Source organism: Aegilops tauschii, chromosome 2 (assembly GCF_002575655.3).
Source record: "Aegilops tauschii subsp. strangulata cultivar AL8/78 chromosome 2, Aet v6.0, whole genome shotgun sequence".
Lineage (NCBI taxonomy): Eukaryota > Viridiplantae > Streptophyta > Magnoliopsida > Poales > Poaceae > Aegilops > Aegilops tauschii.
This window is the reverse complement of record NC_053036.3, coordinates 491,502,787-491,510,870: the sequence shown is the minus strand read 5'-3', so window position 1 is coordinate 491,510,870 and position 8,084 is coordinate 491,502,787. Positions and strand designations below refer to the sequence as shown.

At 56.1% G+C, this 8,084-nt stretch overlaps 1 pseudogene; it reads right to left on the bottom strand.

The window, feature by feature from the left end:
* Nucleotides 1-6,633: 6,633 nt before the first annotated feature.
* Nucleotides 6,634-7,643, bottom strand: LOC109753272 (uncharacterized; annotated as a pseudogene).
* Between the last annotated feature and the right edge of the window lie 441 nt (nucleotides 7,644-8,084).

The window sequence follows — 8,084 nt, the reverse complement described above, 5'->3', positions numbered from 1 at the left end:
GTGGCAAATCTATGCCGACGGCCTGGCCGTCGGCATACGCCTGGCCCATGGATATTTATTTATTTTATTTATTTATTTTTTATTTATATTATTTACTTTTTCCTGTTTTTTTTTCACAACATAAATGTGCCTTATCTAACAAAAAAAAAATACCCCGATGGTATATCGATTGCCCCCCTCACGGATGTTGCTGCCGCCGTGCCCCACAGCGACGCCGGTGAGGGGGGGCACACCCTGGAGCTGCATGCCGGGTGCCTGCACCAGCCACCACGCTTCCACAACCGTAGGAGGGCCCAAAGCAACACCTAGCGGCATTGCTACCCCCCCCCCCCAGGTACACCGTCCCGTCTAACCGGGCCATCATACATGCTGGGCGGTGTGGTGCCATGTCTGAAGAGGCGGGACGGGGGCCCTGGGGGGATAGCAATACCACCGGAGCGTCGCACCGGGCCCTCATACATGCGGGGTGGTGTGGTGCCATGTCCAAAGAGGCGGCGCGCATCTCCGGGGTGTGCCCCCCTCACGGACGGCGGCGCCGCCAGCACCTGGAGGGGGGAAACGGACGCGTCGGGTCTACACGGAGGGGATCTTGCTGTGGGTCTGGCCCGGATGTTGCTCCAAAGTGTTCCTATGGGCTGACCTAACACAACCGGGTGGAGAGTTCCACTGGTCAAAGCCCCTCCGTGTAAAGTCAAAGGGCTAGATCTCGTGGTCTAACGCTACATGGTTAGGCGGGACGGGGCCCCTGGGGTAGCAATGCCACCGGAGCGTCGCACCGGGCCCTCATATATACATGCAGCGTGGTGTCGTGGCATGTCGGAAGAGGCGGCACGCATCTCCGGGGCGTGGCCCCCCTCACGAACGGCGCCGCCGCCGGCACCTGGAGGGGTGAAACAGACGCGTAGGGTCTCCACGGAGGGGATCTTGCTGTGGGTATGGCCCGGATGTTAATCCAAAGTGTTCCTATGGGCTGACCTAACACAACCGGGGGGAGAGTTCCACTGGTCAAAGCCCGTCCGTGTAAAGTCAAAGGGCTAGATCTCGTGGTCTAACGCTACAAGGTTAGGTGGGATGGGGGCCCTGGGGGTACCAATGCTACCGGAGTGTCGCACCGGGCCCTCATACATGCGGGGTGGTGTAGTGGCATGTCCGAAGAGGTGGCACGCGTCTCCGGGGTGTGGCCCCCCTCACGGACGGCGCCGCCGCCGGCACCTGGAGGGGTGAAACAGACGCGTCGGGTCTACACGGAGGGGATCTTGCTGTGGGTTTGGCCCGGATGTTGCTCCAAAGTGTTCCTATGGGCTGACATAACACAACCGGGGGGAGAGTTCGAAGCCCGTCTGTGTAAAGTCAAAGGGCTAGATCTCGTGGTCTAACGCTACAGGGTTAGGCAGGACGGGTGCCCTGGGGGTAGAAATGCCACCGGAGCGTCGCACCGGGCCCTCATACATGTGGGGTGGTGTGATGGCATGTCCGAAGAGGCGGCACGCGTCTCCGGGCTGTGGCCCCCCGCACGGACGGCGCCGCCGCCGGGACCTGGAGGGGTGAAACAGACGCGTTGGGTCTACACGGAGGGGATCTTGCTGTGGGTTTGGCCCGGATGTTGCTCCAAAGTGTTCCTATGGGCTGACCTAACACAACCGGGGGGAGAGTTCCACTGGTCAAAGCCTGTCTATGTAAAGACAAAGGGCTAGATCTCGTGGTCTAAGGCTACAGGGTTAGGCGGGACGGGGCCCTAGGGGGTAGCAATGCCACCGGAGCGTCGCACTGGGCCCTCATACATGCGGGGTGGTGTGGTGGCATGTACGAAGAGGCGGCACGCGTCTCCGGGGTGTGGCCCCCCTCACGGACGACATTGCTACCCCCCCCCCCCCGCCCCCCGCCCACAGGTACCCCGTCCTGTCTAACCCTGACACAGACGACCGCCGGGTCTAGCCCTTTGACTTTCGCCGGACGTGGCATGTCCATCTATGCCGACGGATAAGCTCCAGTGGCATTGCTACCCCCCACGGCCCCCGTGCCGCCTAACCCCTAGGGTCCCGGTGTCACAGGCGTCGCACCGGGTACCGGGTCCCATACAGACGGTAAACTAAGAATCTAAAAATGTAATAATTGAATTGATTAAAAACTCCGGTATTCATCATTGAAAATGTACTATCACTGTGAAACCTTTAGTGCCCGGGCACCGGGCCGACTGCCCGGGCACTGAAAGTTTCACAGTAATTGTCCATTTTCTTCATATAAGTCTAATGAATACCGGAGCTTATAACGTATGGATTAGTGAACTATTTAAACAGGTCAAATTGCTTTTCCCTCGGCGAGGTGGGACTATTTAAAAAAAAAGTAGTTGCCATCTATGCCTACGGCATAGCCGTCGGCATAGGCCTCCTATCTATGCCGACGGCCTGGCCGTCGGCATAGAGCCACCCTTATCCACTCGATGGCTCTCTCGCTATCAGGTGGGACCACTCCAATGCCGACGGCATAGATCCACCCTTATCCACTCGGGCCACGCCGTGGCCACTCGTTCAACTGCCCCTCCTCAACCACTCCTCCTACTCCGACCCACGCCGCGCCGCCGCCCGACCCCGACCCCCACCCGCGCCGCCGCCGCCACCGGATCCCGACCCGCCGCGCCGCCGTCCACCCACTCCACCCGCTGCCGCTGTCCGCCCCCTTCCACCCCAGTCCCCCTCCACTCGCCGCCCCGGCCGCCCCCTCCACCCGCCCCCCTCCACCCGCCGCCCCATCCGCCGCCTCTACCCGCCGTCGCCCTCCATCGTTGCCGCCATCCGCCCCCTCCACCCAAGCCCCGGCCGCCCCCTCCACCCACCGCCCCGTCCACCTCCTGCTGCTGCTGGTGAGCTGGCCGCGGCCGTGGCTCCGGCGAACTCCAGCGCCCTCCCGGCCCTCCTCTGCTGCTGGTGAGCACCGGGGAGGCCTCGGCCGCCCACGCTCCACCGCCCGTCGCCGGCCCCTTAGACACCACCTCCGCCACCATGTCCCCCGCCGCTCCCCTACTGCCCCCTCGGTGAGCTCCCCCGCCACCGTGCTGCTCCCCCTGCTGCTGCCTTGCTCCCCTGCCGCTGCTGCCTTGCCCCCTGCCGCTATTGTGTTGCTAGATGAATGGATAGATAGATAGTTAGATAAAAAATTGTATGTTTTTTGTTCTTCTTGCTACTGTTTTTAGGTGGATGGATGTATGGATTATTTTTTGTTAGATGGATGCATGGATGTTGTTAGAATCATAGATGGTGGATGGATGGAATGTCGGTGAATTTTTTTAGAAACTTTGTTTGTCATAAATTTAATGTTAGGTCATGTTGATAAATGGATGTTGGTCAAGTTAATGATATATGAATGGATGGATGGATGTTGGACAAAATTTTGACACTTGACTGAGATGTGATGATCTTGCTATTTTTTTATACTCATAATGATCTTGATAAAATAATTGAAGACAAAATTTTGAAACTTACTAAGATGTGATGATCTTGCTAAAAAATGATAGTCATGATGATCTTGCTAAAAGAATAGAAGACAAAAGTTTGACACTTGACTGAGATGTGATGATCTAAGTTGTTTTTTCGGTGGAATTTGCAGGCTTTGTGGTGTCACATTTCACCGGAGTGGCCGTTGTCCGACGCGTTGGTCCCTGAGCATCCCTCTGCTGTTCGACTACTTCCTCTACAACGAAGGGTGAGCTACAAATCCATCACCTCCTTTTTCGTGTGACTAGATTTCATTCTCAAGTCAATTGGCGTAACCTAGGCGTCTCCCGTCCGAAAGGGTTGCATCGATAAATATGCATTCAATTGCATATTTATCACCGCAGCTCTTTCGGATTGTCCAGCGTTTTCCACGGACAGCCCGAGGATGTGTAGATTGGGTATGTTCTCCATGTTCTACCCCGTTCCGAGACAGGATTTCAGCGGCGCGTCCCCATTGTTCTCCGAAGCACATTCTCTCGGCTATTTGCCGAGACGTGTATCTGGAGAACAGCGGGGAGGTGCTGCCGAAATTTTGTCTCGGAACGGGGTAGAATGGAGAACGTACTCAATCTACACATCCTCGGGTGGGATTAGGACCCATCTTTACCTATTAGAGATGTAGGTGGATTCAACGCGGTAGAAACTGAAAATTTGATGTGATTAATTTAAATGAATCCTTAATTATGTTGTGTGGCTTGCAAAAAAGCAGAGGATGGCAGATAATCAGTGGATGTACAGTGGTTTTATCCGTCAGAATCGAGTAACATCAGAGTGGATCGCGAAAACCGATGTGTATTTGAAGGAGATATTCCGTCGTCCAATGAGAATTATCCCACCATGCCCCTGTGCGAGATGAGCACCTTCGGACGCACGGATATATGCCAAACTTTGACATGCCGCCGATAAACATAGCCGAGCAGGACCGTGGTAGAGAGGAGGTGATGCGACAACGCATCGATGGATATGAGGACGACGGGGTCAGGGACATGCTAGATGATGTCACTGTTGCAGAAACGGGAAATGCGACACCTTCAGAGTATGAACCGGAGGAGCCGGAGGCAACCGCAAAGGCCTTCTTGGAGGTATTGGCCTCGTCGAAGAAACCTCTTTATGCAGCTGCGAAAATATCTCAGCTGGATGCCATCTCGCAACTGATTGCAGTCAAGGCTGAGTACGGTTGTAGCCAGAAATGCTTCGAAGCATTCTTGGGAGTATGGGCAAACAGCCTCCCTGAGGGTCATGAACTGCCGAAAAGCATGTACGATACAAAGAAAATCATGAAGGCACTCTCTATGGATTATGAGAAAATAGATGTTTGCCCGAAGAATTGCCTTTTGTTTAGGCACGAGTATGCGGATGACAAGTACTGTAGGCAGTGCGGTTCGTCTCGGTACATTGAGGTGGTCGGTGAGGATGGTGAGAAAAAGCAGCTAACCATCCCCGTTAAGGTTCTTCGGTATCCTGATTTTATAAAAAGACTGCAGCGCCTTTTCATCACGAAGGAGTCTGCCAAAATGATGAAGTGGCACAAGGAAGGTATAAGGTACAATCCAAAAACAGTCGTACATCCATCGGAAGGGGAAGCATGGAAGTCGTTCGATGAAGAATACCCCGAGGAAGCAGCCGAGGCTGGTAATGTCAGAATAGCCATATCAGGTGATGGGTTGAATCCATATGGTATGTCATCCAATCCATACAGCTGCTGGCCCGTGTTTGTAATTCCGCTCAATCTTCCTCCCGGTGCCCTAATGCAACGCAATACCATGTTCTTGTCGCTCATCATTCCGGGGCCTGATTATCTGGGGAAGCAATTGGGTGTGTTTATGCAGCCGCTGGTGGATGCTTTGCACCATTCTTGGTACTTTCCGACGTTGACATACGACCGGGATCTGCAGAGAAATTTCTTGATGAAAGTTTGGTTGCACTATTGCATGCATGACTTTCCCGGCTATGCTCTATTCTGTGGATGGTGTACAAGTGGGAAGATGCCATGCCCAGTGTGCATGCAAGCTCTGCGAATGATTTGGGTGAGTAAGGGTGGCAAGTATGTAGCCTTTGACCTGCATCGACAGTTCCTCCCTCCAGACCATCCAGACAGGGAAGACAAGAAGAACTTCACGAAAGGCCGGGTTGCTCATGAAGCAGAGGGTCCTCCAGCACAACCAACGTTGCTGACCTTTGAGGAGTTTGTGGCACAGAACGCTGGCCTCTCGCCGGTTAGTTCATCCCCAATCTATTCACTCAAAGCATATCATGCCTTTCAACATAGTCATATATCCCGTTAATATGTCTTTTCAACATCCAGGGAACCGGTGGATCAACCGTTGGCGGTGGTCTTCGTAGCACTCCCGAGTCACGGAGCCCGACCACTCCGATCCACGGAGGCGGAGGCGGTCTTGGCTATACCGCTGCCGCTAGCAGTGACGACCTGGGCTTCGGCGGTCGTGGCGGTGACGACCTCCGCGGTGCTCGACGTCCTGGTGCTTAAGCCTTTGGGTCACATTGTGGCGGTTCTCGATGCTAGGATACTTATATGCTTGTGATGTTTCTTATCTTATTGTTGTTTGTGATGTTTCTTATGATGTGTGATGATGAATTTGTTGTGTGATGCTGCTCCTTATTGTTACATGATGCTGCTTCTTATATATGCTGCTTCTTATATATGCTGTGTATATTCAAATGAATTGAGCTGAAAAGAAACAAGAAAAAGAAAAAAACTGGACAGAAACTATGCCGACGGCCTGGCCGTCGGCATAGGCCTGGCGTGAGCTCCCAGTGGCCGACACGTGGCAGGTCTATGCCGACGGCCTAGCCGTCGGCTTAGTTTGAAACTATGCCGACGGCTAGGCCGTTGGCATAGACCTGCCCCAGGAGCGCCCAGTTTCTCACATGTGGCATGTCTATGCCGACGGCCTAGCTGTCGGCATAGTTTCAAACTAAGCCGACGGCTAGGCCGTCGGCATAGACCTACCCCAGGAGCAACGGCTTCTCGCCACGTGGGGAGAAGCCATTGGTCAAAACTTGACGGCGGCCGCCGTTAGGCGATGACGTTGCCGACGGCCAGGGCTGTCGGCATAGATGTACAGCCACCGTCGGGATAGGGGCTATGCCGACGGCCTTTCTATGCCGACGGGTATCCTGGCTACGCCGACGGATATGTTGCCGACGGCCCTATGCCGACGGGGGCCGTCGGCATAGGCCTGTCCCGACGGCTAGTCACGGCTTGGCCGTCGGCATAGGGTGCGATTCCGGTAGTGCTAGGCGCTAGGTAGGGAGGAAGAAGGAACAAGACAAACAGAGGTTTGGACTTAATTTGGACCACAACTCCGAGGTAGGCGGCACCGTCTGTCACCTCGGCGAGGCGGGCCGCGCGCAAGCTCCTTGGGGTCGAAGAAGCGGGAGAGGACGGTGACGGCGAGGTCGATGTGCTTGATGGCGAGGCTCGTGATCCTGTTTGCGCGGCACAGGTAGTCGAGCGCCTTGTCGACGTCGCCGCCGATGGCTGCGTGGCGGGGCTTTCTGCCGGTCTTGGTGGTGGCGGTGGCAGTGGCGGAGGCGGCCGGGTCGTCGTCGGAAAGGCCGACCTTGGCGAGGCCCTCAGTGGCGGCAGCGACCTGATCGTCATACCTGACGGGGGTGCTGTCGGGCTTCCCGCGGATGGGGGCCCGGCCGCCGACGAGGCACTCGACGCAGCGCGGGAGGTGGTGCTGCCCGAGCATCATGACGGCCAGCATGCCAGCAGAGCGGAGTCACCACGGGCCAAAGCTTGGGCCTGGGTGGTAGCGCGGGCCGGGAGCCGCTGCGCGCGCGCAGCGCATCATAGTGCTGCTCGCCGGGCATGAGCGCGAAAGCGATGTTGATGGCGGAGACGGCGCGGTTCTCGACGGCGATCCTGAGGCAGACCGAGAGCATCTTGGCGCCGGCATCCAGCCCGTGGAAGTAGACCTTGAAGACGTCCGAGGCGATCTGCTCGAGCTTGGCGTCGGCAGGGGCGGGGGTTGGGCCGTTGGCGGTGGCGGGGGCGGCCTGGTGGCGCTGCAGGCGGCGGTGGACTTCCAGGAGGCGGTCGTGCTACGTGCGCACGTTCTTGGCGGCCATCATGGCCTGCATGAGGACCAAATCCAGGTTCTTCTTGCTCAGCTCTCGCGCCATGGCCGCCGCTCCTCCTCTCTCTCTCTCTCGCTGCATGGAAGGAAGGAGGGCAGAGAAATAAAGATTGGAGTTTTGGGAGGAGGCGAGCGAGGCAGGTGAAAAGAAGACGGGGGGGGACATGTGTCGCGCAGCTATTGCAGAGAAATCCTGCTGATGCTGGCTGGCCATGCAGGATGGACCCACCAAAACAGCCTCTCACTTTGACTCATTTTGACCGTGGTCATGCATGCTGATCCAAAGGGGTAGCGTGCTCCCTCCGCTACCATCCCTCTTGAGGTAATTTTGGAAATTTGAAAATGCTGGCACATAAATACTCCCAGCATAAAATTGGTTACACGCAATGTAGATTACTTGTGAACTATGGGTTTTGTGGTGCGCCAATGGCGCTCCTCCCGAGGCGGTCTTGTGCGTTCCCATCTCGGCAAACGCCCATTCTAGTGC